Below are 13193 nucleotides of genomic sequence, written 5' to 3'. Positions count from 1 at the left end.
GAACAATATTAAACATAAAATATTTATAAATTTGTAAATGCTCATTGTGGAGGCTCTCTAGGTTTCGTTAGAGAGTAGGAATAATTTAATAAAGATCTTTTTATTTTTGAATACCTAAGAAGATATAGTAATAATCAGGAACTTCAGCTGTGGAAGGGACATAGCCCCAGCTGTTCCACTAACAAGCAATGTGACCTTCACAACCCATCCTAACATCCTGAGGCTCTGAATGGAACTGAACTTGAACACCAAATTCTCTTCTCACTCTAAGGTGCTGTTACCATAGACAGAGTATAAGTAATCTAGTTAGTGACCAAGGCACACTGAATGTCAAAATACCATTTTCGTGGGTAGATTACCCTCTTTTCCAGAATAATGCTCCTTCAATTTCTTAAACCTCCGTTCTTTAGAGCTCCAAACACCTTAATCAATACCAGAGAAGACTTGTTCATCCCAAGCTTCCATGTTTTTTGGTGTAACATTTAAATATGTTTAGTTTTGAATGACAATAATTATACATACTAACAGGGTACAGTGCGAGGTCTTGATTCATGTATATATTGTCTAATGATTAAATCAAATTAGTGTGTGTATTACCTTAAACTTGTTTCTCTTTATGAGTACATTCAAAATCCTTTCTTCTAGCTATTTTGAAATATATATTGCATAATTGTTCACTGGATTCACGCAGCTGTGCACATGTATGAGAACCTATTCTTCCTACCCAACACTACCACTGTACCCATTGACAGTCTCTCCAAGCCTCTGGTAACCACCATTCTATTCTAAACTTCCACAAGATCAACCTTTTTTGAGTCAACATGAGTGAGATCATGTGGTATTTGACTTTCTCTTCCTGGCTTATTTCACTTAACATGGTATCCTCCAAGTTCATTCATGCCATCACAAATGATAGGAGTTCATCCTTTTTATGGCTGAATAGCATTCCATGTGTGTATACATATATCATGTTTTCCATATCCATTCATCCAATGATGGATATTGAGGTTTACTCCATGTCTTGATCATGAACAACGCTCCAGTAAACATGGGACAAACTGAATTTTTCCTATGGATATATAGCCAGGATTGGGATTGTTGGCGTGTGCTCTCATTTTAATTTTTTGAGCAATTTCCACACTTTTCTCCATAATGGCTGTATTAATTTACACTCCCACTAACAATGCAGAAGAGTTTGCTCTGTCTTTCCCTAGGAAACCAGATGAGACTTCACCTAGCCTAGATAGACTGTGTCTCAATGTATTAAATGTAACTCCTATTTCCCCAAATAAGATTCAAAGCCCAGAGAGCAGAACCACAGGCTGAAGACTTTTACAGAATTTCTTTCTGAAGGAGCTGGAGTGAAGAACAGCATCAGTGTTGTAGCAGGGAATGAAAAGCAGCCCATTCAAAGATGCAAGCTTAGTAAGCCAAGACACTGCGGCAAAAAATGACCTAAATGAAAGATCTCTGTGAGTGAGATCCCGATACCTCCTCTGAAGGGAGGAGAGAACTTCCACTTTGATTATGGCCTTGTCTAAATAATATTGGAGTTTGTGAACTCAAGAGGCTTCCATAGCCTTGGCAGCTCATAAGAGCCTTGGGTGATTACTGACGTCACAAATAAGAGTGTCAACTGTTAAATCAACAATGGGAGTCACTGTGCACTTACTCCCCATGTAGGATCTCTGTCCTTAATGTGTTGTACTATGAGAATTAACAAAACTAGTCCTCAAACAGTACTTTATACTTTGTGTGTCTGTGTGGGTGCAAACTGTTGAAATCTTTACTTAGTGTAGAGTTGATCTTCTGTACATAAAGAAAATTAAAAATGAATCTTCATGAAGAATGGGATGGGAGAGGGAATAGGAAATGGGATGTTTGCAGGTGGGAGGGTGGTTAGGGGAGAGGAAGAACCTCCAAAAGTTGTACTTTTGAAATGTATATTTATTAAATAAAAGTTTTCTATTAATAAAACACAAAATAATGATGCATGCTTGAGCTGGCTACTACTAAATGCAACTGATAGAACGCAATGGCACTATAGGCTTCACCCAGCCCTGCCCTACTGGGGATTTCTTTTACTTTGTAGCATCTCTGATTAACATATTCAAACCAGCCCTATGAGATAATTATTTGCAAACAATTTTTATAAAGATTTATTTATTTATTAGAAAGGCAGAGTGACAGAGAGAGAGGTAGAGCCAGACAAAGAGAGGGATATTCTGTCTGCTGGGTTAGTCCCCAAACGGCCACAACAGCCAGGTGGAAGCCAGGAACTGCATCTGGGTTTCCTACACGGGTGGCAGGAGCCCAAATACTTGAGCCATCCCCTGCTGCCTTCCCAGGTGCATTAGCAGGGATTCCGGACGAGAGTTGGAACAGCCAGGACTGAAATCTGCACACAGCTATAAGACGCCAGCTCACCCTGCTGCGCCACCATGCCAGCCGTTAGAAAGAATTCTTACCCTTACTTAATCAAAGAGCAAACAGAAACAAAAATACTGATGGGTCCACAGCCTCAGAGTGTGAGCTCCTGAATTCCCAAGGAGCACCTAGAAATCACCAGCAGTCTCTGGGACCTAACTATACACATCACACACACTCAGACACACATGGGAAACTTCAGTGGTTCTCCAATTCAGTTAAGCACAGAGATACCCCATGACCTATAAAATACTGTAAAAGACTTCCTTAAACACACCCTCCAATGTATTAGTGCAGGACACAATGCCAGGGTCCCCCAGTGAGGGAGGTATACCAACACTAATGTTAAGGGAAGACTAGCATGGGAGAGAAGAAAATCACTTCTAGAAAGACCTGGAGTTACTCTTACTTGTTTCATATAAAATGAGTCTGTTACTCTCACACTATCACCACACTTAAGAATTTATTAAGAGTTTATTACATATGCTGCTATGTTTGGGGACATATGAAGCAATGCAGAAGGAAACTATTCCCCTACTGCAGGGGCTTTAATTTATAGGTCACATACCTCCCACTTCTTGGTTTAAAATAAATTTTAGAAACATTTAAATTGGATGAATTCGTTTGCATGCTCATAACTCAGTTATAGTCGTCCAATGAATATTTGCCAAACATCTTCAACATAATCTACCATTATTGAGTATGGCAAATAGAATGCTGAAACTTATGTTCTAAGCATAAACTTGTTTGGCTTGCCTCTATATTTTTATTGTCTCCCTTAGAGTATTGTAGAGCTAATTTTAAGAAATACATAATTGTGAGGGAACATTTCCATGCATTATCTAAAAACATTCTTTATAATGATATTAAAGACTAAAATCATTATCATAATATTATGTTTCTAAAGACACTTTTGTTAAAAGTTTAAACCCATAAATTGCCTTGCTCTTTTATGAGAATGGCAGAAGTCGAAAATTTAGCTCATGAGAAAAATTTAAATCTAAATTTCCAGTCATTGCTCTTATCTTAAATTTAATGCATGCTGTGGATAGAAACACAACAATTAATCAATGTTTGCAAGTGAATGTTCTTTCAAGTTCCTCCGCAAAGAAAAAAATATCGCCATTTCTGAGGAATTCAACCTGAAGTTGTCTTCATTAAAAGCTGAAAACTTATCTCCCCACACCGAGTAATTATTGTTTTTGCTAATATCTTTAAAAAAATAAATCCTGGGGAAAGAAAGTGTGTCAGGAGCACAGGAAGGGACAGAAAACTTGGCAGGGAAGGAATACAGCGCTCCCTGGAACAGCTTTGAGGAACATGTGGGCAGCAGAGAGGAGGTAGTTTATGGAAAAGGTTTCGCATACAAAGACAGCGTGAGAGAAAGGTGACAGGAGGAGAGGTGAGAGGGAGCAAGTCGCAGAAAAGACATGTCTTTCGCTGTCTCAGACAAGGCCCTCAAAATGAACATAACCAAAGGACGTTATGTTGCGTGAACTAAGCCAGGCACGCAAAGACAAACCCTGCCTGTCCTCTCTCAGGTGTGGAAGCTCAGAACAAAGGAGGACAACAAAAGGCTGATCTGAATGCACAAGAGTGATGACTACAGGCTGGGAAGCAGGGTGGGTGGGGGGCGCGGAGATGGGGAGGCTGGGTGACGGGAACCAGAATCCAGGGCCACAGGAGGCACAATAGGGGGACTGCAGCTCACAACTCTTCATTATATATTTTTAAAAGAATTGGCCAAGAGGAGTTCAAAGGCTCCCAACACACAGAAATGATAAATATTGAAGAAGCTGGAAATGCTAATTACCCTAATCTGATCATTACACGTGGTATACTTGCCTTGAAATGTCACACTGTACCCCATCAAGGTGTACAATTACCATGTTCCAATTAAACATTTTAAAAAATAATAAAATGAACGCCTCCCCGAGTCAAAATTCTTCTATTTTCATTGCTATGTGCTGCAAACAAAGAGCTCTGTAGATTTGGGGAATCAATCCTGCAAATGTCACCATGTGAAAGTGAGGTAAACTAGCACCCACATAAACTGGATATGTTTTGCATCTGCAGAAGTAACTCCTCCTGAACATACTGTTGATAAGCGCAGAGGATTCCCCATTCCCAGCTGTCAAGTTTCCAGGGTATTAGCCATAACTCCTCAAGGTGATCGTGTCTGATGGATATGACAGATGCAAGTGGGAGTCCCAGCCAGTCAGCTTCAGGGACAGCAGGGTGAGGACCTGTTTTGCTGGAGCAACACACATGGTAGATTTGTTGCTGTTGTTGATCTCTTTGTTTCCGAAGAAAGTTACAGTCAACCTGTACAAGCAGCTGGGCTACAGGGTGCATAGAATGGTCCTAGAGCAGCACTGCTGGGACCAGCACTGGGGAGGCAGATGAGGAAGACACTTTCTAGGGACACAGACACGAAATCCATCATAGCATGACTTCATTCTCTGAGTCTTGAAGATACCAAATAACCGGCAGCTGTGCTAATAGGCAGGCATTCCAGGTATTTAGTAGACAACACTAGGGTACTCCAGTAAGTATGTGGAAAAATGGAATTAAAAAATAAGGTTACTTTGTTGCAAAAAAATTTTTTTTCAAAGTCTATGCACATGAGGGGTCTTCAAAATGTTCATGTATGATGCACAAAATGAAACAACTACTCATGGATTTCAAGTAGTGTTGCAACAAAATAAACACCTTGTAATCCATTTTTCATGAACTTTTCAAAGTTCCTCATATTATTTTCATTGGATGATCTAAGAGTTCTATTAGGAGAAAAGTAATTCTTTAATCCTCCTAAAGACTTTAAGAAAATCCAAATTACAGATTTAGGTTACATCTCATTGTTTCCAATTAGCAATGTCATACCTAATAAAACTGTTAACTGTATAAAAATTCAATTTAAGGAGAAGCTGCATTAGAAGGAAACATTCATTCTTGGGTGCTAAGAAAAAAAAAAAAAAGACTTCCTCCAATCTCCAGCTAAACTCTGGGCCAGAGAACCACCACAACATATATATTCTTTATTTTGTATTCAACTGTCAACGCAAGCTTTAACAACATATGCATCTCAGATGTGTGAGTGGATAGAGTACGTTGTTGACTGTAAAAAATAAGAATGACTAAAATGGTAAAGTCACATTCTATATAATGACACAATCATACCCCTGGCATGAACGATAATCTCTGCTTTGGATGCCAAATAAAATGCATAGCTTGGTATTAAGAATTTTATCTATTTTAGGAGCAAACTTGTTCTTGACATTTCCTTCATCAATCATTGTTCGTTAAGTAGGAAAATAGCAGAAACTGGAGAGAACACTAAGCGGACTTTGATCATCACAGCACCATGATGGTTCATGTGTTCTTGTCATCAGTGGGTTCAATCTTGCGTGAGAATCACATGTCCTAACCTCACTTGGAACATCAGCAGTCATCAATTTCATTCCCTAGTCTCTTTTTTGTTATTTTTTTATTTATTTTTGTTGACAGGCAGAGTGGACAGTGAGAGAGAGACAGAGAGAAAGGTCTTCCTTTTCCGTTGGTTCACCCCTCAACGGCCACTGTGGCTGTGTGCTGTGGCCGGCACACCACACTGATCCAAAGCCAGGAGCCAGGTGCCTTTGCCAGTCTCCCATGCAGGTGCAGGGCCTAAGGACCTGGGCCATCCTCCACTGCACTCCCCAGCCACAGCAGATTTAACAAGCTGTGACACCCCACTCAAGTTTGTTCCACCTCACTGGCTATTTCAGTTCATTTTCGTTTGCTAACTCTTGTACTCTATCTCTCAATATCAGTATTCCCAGAGAATTGATACTTTGTCAGCTTTTTCTATCTTTTAAAAATACTTTTTTTTTGGGGGGCGGGGGTTGGCTAACTTAGAGAGTTCCCATCTGCTGGTTCACTCCCTAAATGCCTACAGTGGCCAAGCCAAAGCCAGACGCTGGGAATTCAATCTGGGTCTCCCACATGGTGTACCGGAAACCAGTTATTTGAGCTATCACCTGCTGCCACCAGGGTCTCTGTTAGCAGGAAGCTGGAATCAAGAGGCAGAGCTGGGTATTGAACTCAGGCGCTTCATTGTGAGAGGCAGGCATGTTAACTGGCATCTTAACTACAAGGTCAAACCCCATGTTCTCCTTTTTTCTTTTTTCTCTATCTACAAATTCTTCCCGCGAATCTCTCATTCAGATGCATGGTTTTAGAAACATCCATATTCAGATGCCACTCAGTACTGTATTTTTAATTCTGAGTTGAAAAAGATTTATATATCCAGTTGTCTGTTTAACACTTTCATTTAGATGGGTAGTATGGATTTCAAACTTAACTGCTAACAAACTTGCTATCCATCCTGTTCCCTCTCAGCAAATAATCCCGTCTCATCACCAGGTTGGATGTGCAATGTTGATCATAATCTGAAACCATACTGCTCAATATCTGCTTGCCTGTCTTCCATCTCCCCACCTGCATTACAAGTTCCAGCAAAGTGGGCCCTCTCCTGTCTTTGAGCAGTTGTATCTCCATCCGCTAGAACTGACCATGACGTTGTATGAAAGATAAGTAAATACCGGGGTTTTATTTGGTGGGGTGTTTTCCTTAGGTAGAGAAGCAAAGACAAAGAAAGAAACACACAGAAATAGACAGAGAGCAAGACCAAGTTTGTGTTGTCTGGTTCACTTCCTGAAAAGCTTGCAAAGGCTGGGACTGGCCTAGGCCAAAACTGGGAGCCAGAAGCTCAACCCAGGTCTCCCACGTGAACGGCAGGGACCCAATTATTATTCTTGTTCCCAAGGTCTTCTTTGGTAGGAAGCTGGAACCGGGAGCCAGTGCTGGGAGTTAAACCAGTTAACCCTGTGACACAGGACATTAGTGTCTTAACCACTCAAATAGCTGCTCCCAAAAACATTGTTGAATTCATTCCTTACCTATAATTAGATATGTATTTACCTAAATATATAGTAAACATATATCTATATATGATACTTTCTTATATATACTATATAAATACATTTTACAAACTAAAATCTCTAAGCAGCTCAATAGGGGATGTGTGATCAACTTTACATATATTCATTTTATTTATTTTTTTAAAGATTTATTTATTTGAAAGTCAGAGTTACACAGAAAGAGGAGAGGCAGAGAGAGAAAGAGAGAGAACTAGAGGTCCTCCATTCACTGGTTCACTCCCTAATTGACCACCACAGCTGGAGCTGCGCCAATCTGAAGCCAGGAGCCTGGAGATTCCTCTAGGTCCCTGACATGGGTGCAGGGGTCCAAAGACTTAAGCCATCCTCCACTGCCTTCCCAGGGAAAGGCAGAGAGCTGGATTGGAAGTGGAGCAGCCGGGTCTAAAACCAGCTGAGATGTCGGCACTTCAGGCCAGGGTGTTAACCCTCTGCACCACAGTGCTGGCTCCACAAATATTCATTTTAAAAGCACTAAAATCAGAGCAACTAAAAATTTTGAAGCTTGCTTATCTGAATGCATGTGGAGATTTAAACTCATGTTTTAAAAAACTTTTAATATTTTATTCTTCTAAGTTGCACATGTTTATGGGTTACACTGTGATAATCCAATACATGCATTCAATGAAATGATCAAATCAGGTTAGTATTTCCAGCTCCGTAAACATTTTAAACTTGTTTTTTTTTTTTTAAAGATAATTATCCTACAATGTCCTCACAGAAAGATAAACAAAATCTAGACATTCTTATCCTGGCTTAATATTAACTTAGTGAAAGTAAAGTTGTGTGGCTTACTCCCTCAGAGTCTTGTAATCTCCTGGTGGTCAAATTATTGTGCATTTTTGAACCTGCAAAATGAAGTCAAGATGGGAGATGCATTGTGAGCCCACCTTAAAACTGGCGTATCTGATGCCAGTGGTCTGCCAGGCTCTCTCAAGTAATGTTTTCAACATCTCCCTGGCTTTCTCTTGGAGGTCTGCAGCCCAGACATCATGACAATGAAGAGCCATCTGAGAGATTCTCTCAACCCACGAGATAATAGCATCGCTACAGGCAAGTTTAACCCTTTTGCAATAGACAAGAGCATTATTATGTTATCAGTGGTCCCTGAAGCCACAGCACAGATTCTGAGACAGCGACATCTTCATTCCAGCAATGCTTTACCTATAGCAAGTGTCTCAGTCAGTTTAAGGATGTAGTCAGGGACAGGTCCTGCCTTGTGACTGTGCCAGGTGTACATTAGTCGATAGCTGTAGGATCTGAAAAATTGCTGGAAAAGAAAGGTAGTATTTATAGTTAAAACCCTTGGAATAAATAATTCTGTCATTTAAATAAATCTTTTATATTATTTATGAGTGTTATGTTTACATGGATTGTCTACTTTGTGCTTTAAGAAGTTAAACAAAAAATAGGTTAGTGGTGATTAGTGCTATATAATCTCCTCTTCTACATGAAAGACTGGACCAAAGAAAATTATTCTGGCTAGAAAAAGGGACAAAGAGGAACTACAAATGGAGACCCTCACAGCCACAAATGTGGACTACGAGGCTCAGCTAAAGTGCAAGGAGAGTCACTGGTAGTTTTTAAAAGAAAATATTGTAAAGATAAAAACTCGAGCATTTTTAAAGATGAATTAATAAACTCCAATCTGAGATTGCCATAGCCAAGGCATACACATGTATTACTACGAAGTAGTAATAACAGCCTTGGTGTTCAAATCAAGTTTTGAGTGTTTAGTTGTGGATTTGCAAGCACAGAATTATTAAGCTGATGAAGAATTTCCCCATAAAAATAATACTATGTACAGTTGGAAAAAATATACTCATGCTTATGATGAGCTGGTTCCTAATAATATATTGATGAATCTCAATAGTAATAAACGTATTATGCACTATTAAATGCTTACATTCTGGGCCAGCACTGTGGCACAGCGGGTAAAGCTGCCATCTGCAGTGCCCGCATTCCATATGGACACTGGTTTGAGTTCCGGCTGCTCCACTTTCGATCCAGCTTCCTGGTTATGTACCTGGGAAGGTGGCAGAGAACGTACCAAGCCCTTGGGCTCCTGCACCCTCATGGGAGAGCTGGAAGAAGCACCTGGGCTTCTGGCTTCGGCCTGGCTCAGCTCCAGCCATTGCAGCCAAATTCGAGAGTGAACCAGCAGGTAGAAGACCTCTCCTCTGTCTGTCTGTCTGTCTCTCTCTCTCTCTTTCTCTTTCTCCCTCTCTCTCCCCCTCTTCCTCTCCCTCTAATTCTGCCTCTCAAAATAAATAAAATTAAAAATTATTAAAAAGCTTATATTCATGTGATATGAATTATATTATTAAATTGTGTTATAAATGTCTATAAACAATGCTTGCAAGTGATTTAAAATAAAACCTAGTATAACAATACCATGACTTGGCATAATCCATTTTTATGTTGAAGTTATTACCAAGGACAATTCAATGAGCCCCACATGGATATGGAAACACTGGGACACCTAGTGTTATTTTCATTCTATTGTTAATTTATTTCAGTGACTAAATCATGCCTTTTCCTTCTGTTAGACATTGAATTGGCTACTTAAGGCCACTGAAAGATGAGCTAGAAACTGAGGCTCTAAATGAAGCCTGATGTGTGAAGGGATTACTAAATACTATTAGTTATTAGCAAAATGGAACCCTGCATCATTAGAAAAATCAGACTGTGGAAAGCACAAAGACTTAGTCTTCGTCTAAGTCTCCAGGAAGTGAACATAGCAGCCCCATCTTTCTTTGGAAGTGATGTAAGATTCCAGAAAGAGACCCCAGTGTAGATAGGATCTTAACTCTCAGAAATGTACAATGCTATGCAAATCATAGAACAGCCCGTCTTGACCAGACTCCCTTGATGAGTGACTTCCTCCTTGGTTTGAAATAGGTGCATGAAGAACATAATTTCCATGAGCTTAATGAGCTGGGGAGGAACAAGCCACCATCCAAATAGCATGTGTACAGTAAATCGAGTCCCTTTCCTCTTTAAATCCCAGTGGTTAGGAGCGCAGATCGGGGAGGAGAGCATCTCATCAATCAGACCACAGGACTTGTTCAGTGCCCTTCATGTAGGGTGATCATAAGGCACTTAACTTTAAGGCAACTCGCTTTCCTGACTACAACAGAAGGGAGGCAGAATAAAACAAATTAGTCTAAGACTCAAAAATGCCAAGGGCCCTATTAAGTATAAAAAGCTAATAGGGTGTGTGCTTCTACCCACAAGTGAGTGCATGTGTCTCAGAGAGTGGAAGTGTAAAAAAGAAATTAGCAGCACATGCCGCTTTAGCAAGACCATACAGAGTGTTCTTGATTCATAAAACCTGACTTACGAGCAAATCTCTCACAAAACTAAGCAGTTTTAAAAGAGGACTCAGATGGCAAGACAACAGGGTGACTCAGAGGCAAACATCACTTTTTTTACATCAGCAAGCAACTCATGTTATGTCTTGATACTCTATTCATGGGATACTCAAAGAAAAATCAGGAAAAAAGCAACCCTTACACTGGTGAGTAGCCCGTGCATGTAGGGAACAAATTAGTTTGAAGAGGAAGTTTATTTTCATAGCAATATCAATTGAAAATTTGGTGGTTATATGCAATTTTATACCCTCCATTATTTCCTCTTTATGACCTCTTCATTAGTCTAGTCTGTTTTCTTTCTTTAGAAGAATGCATTATAATAAAGGCATCCCATGAGTCCATGGAATTGTAACTGAAATCACTGGTAGTGGAAGTTTCTTCAACTATACCTAAAAGATACTCTTCTAAGTCAACTGTACTGCACTGAAATTTCATGGGCGTATTCAAAACAAAATCCCCAGGAGGCCCTGTTATGAAAGAACAGGGGCTCAGTCCTTTTGGATAGGTGTTTTTTTCAGTTAAATGCATAAAATACAAAAAAAATCCACATTCTATTTTTCCCTACAAATCATGTTTCAAAAATTCATTTTTTTTTTCAATAGAGTGAGCAACAACCAAATGAGAGGCATTTGGAGATCTGTTTAGGTTAATAAGGCTCTGACCTAGAAGAGTTCAAGATTACTGGCCAATGGGATGAATTAATGACAAGTAAGAAATTACCAATGGTTTCCATGCCTGTGAGTTAGGGCGCTGCCACCATCGCTATTCCATCCCCAAGCTGGTCACGATGGGCCCAGTCAAGGACACTCCAATGGTGGGAATGATGCCAGTCTGAGGGGCTGCCCTGGGGCTCACACGTAATGTTTGCAGTGAGGAGACCTTCCTCACGACACTGGACACTGATCTTCTGGGACCATTAAGGAAGCAGCCTGTGTCTTAATGTATGTCTCAATTGCATACATAGCACCAATTGTGTAGATTCACCCTTGTACAGTCAAAGGTTTTTGCAATCTATACCTTTCCAAATTATTCATTTTTAAGGAAGGATTTACTTATTTATTTGAGAGGCAGAGTTATAAAGAGAAAGGTAGAGACAGAGAGAGAGGGAGATAGAGATTTTTCATCCATTGGTTTGCTCTCAAAATGGCCAGGGCTGTGCCAGGCTGAAGCCATGAGCCACAAACTACATCTGGCTCTCCCTTGTGGCTACAGAGGCCCAAGCACTTGGACCACCCTTTGTTGTTTTTTGAGGCAACCTAGCAGGGAGCTGGATCAGAAGTACAGCAGCTGGGACAAGAACCAGCACCTGAATGGGTTAGCAATATTGCAGATGGTGGCTTAATCTGATATGCCTCAATGCAGGCCCCCATTCGTAATAGTCATAATAAAGTTAAAATATGTTGGACAATTATAACTAGGTTAGCACTACTGTATTCTCCACTTTATAGACAAGGAACCAAAAACTAAAAGGTTAAATTACTTTACAAGGTCACAGCTTTTATAATGAGTGGGTTGAGATCTGAACCTACATATATTTTTATTCTAAATTTGTTTTAACTACCCTTCAAAATTAGTGTCATTACATTATTTATCTAATTGAGCATAACTTAGTCCATGATGACTAAAACAAAGTAAAAGCAGCAAATACATGGAAAAGGATGAAATTCAAAAGAATGCTCATTCACTTGCCTAAGAGGCTATCTACTTAGCTGCCTGGTTCAACTCATTACACATTTCAACTTCAGATATTTCCAGGAAGCTTGCTGTCAATGCTCAAAATCAGAGGCATCCTTAGAAATGATCTGAACCTGAAATGGCCCAGGAAAAAGCATTTCTCACTCCTCTGGTTTCCTCGTCATGGTAACAGTGCCCAAGTCTTTTCTCCCATTTTGATGGGCTTCCCAAGGCACCAACTTGACACGTGAATAGTCTCCCATTACACCTGTGACCTCCTCGTCTGTCAGCCTAACCGGGGGGCTCATTCCCTGGCCCTCTAAAAATGGAATAAACTGATCTGCTTTCCTGTGCACTTACTAATGTACATTATTCACTCATTAATTTGCGTAAGAAATTCCTTAGGTTACTGTTGGAGCATTTTTAAAAACAAGTAAGATTAAAATTTTGAACTGAAATTCACATTCAGTTGTGAATACACATTCACACCTTTTCAACTGATTCTGTATTATAAACTTAAATTTTTCTTTCAAGGATCATTCAAAAAGACTTTGAAAAAGCACAAAAATGATATACACCTCTTAATAGCCTGAATATTTGGTGCCAGAAAAAGTTCTTCATCCTTCTCAAAAGAACTCCCATGGAGGTGAGTTTCCAAGATGTGAAATTTGCATTTAGGAACCCGATACCGGGGTCACACATTACCCACCTCCGTGAAGGCAACCAGAGATCTTTTGGA

At 39.9% G+C, this 13193-nt stretch overlaps 1 protein-coding gene across 11 annotated transcripts in view; it reads right to left on the bottom strand.

The window, feature by feature from the left end:
* The window catches only part of LOC149124742 (uncharacterized), a 395906-nt gene that overhangs the window by 9503 nt on the left and 373210 nt on the right, over positions 1 to 13193 (bottom strand). For 2 of the 11 annotated variants that reach the window (XR_016213571.1, XR_016213573.1), the window contains exon 7: positions 8126 to 8676. The exons of 2 other annotated variants lie outside the window; for them this stretch is intronic. The gene's annotated coding sequence lies outside the window, so the exon portion shown is untranslated. Of the gene's footprint in view, positions 1 to 8092; positions 8677 to 13193 lie in introns of those variants that run through there. 7 more of the 11 variants (XR_016213572.1, XR_016213574.1, XR_016213567.1 and 4 more) reach the window with 6 other exon arrangements.

Source organism: Oryctolagus cuniculus, chromosome 9 (assembly GCF_051225735.1).
Source record: "Oryctolagus cuniculus isolate XC-2025 breed Fujian yellow rabbit chromosome 9, ASM5122573v1, whole genome shotgun sequence".
NCBI classification, from domain to species: Eukaryota; Metazoa; Chordata; class Mammalia; order Lagomorpha; family Leporidae; genus Oryctolagus; species Oryctolagus cuniculus.
The sequence above is the reverse complement of the archived record's forward strand: the minus strand, read 5'-3'. Positions and strand labels throughout refer to the sequence as shown.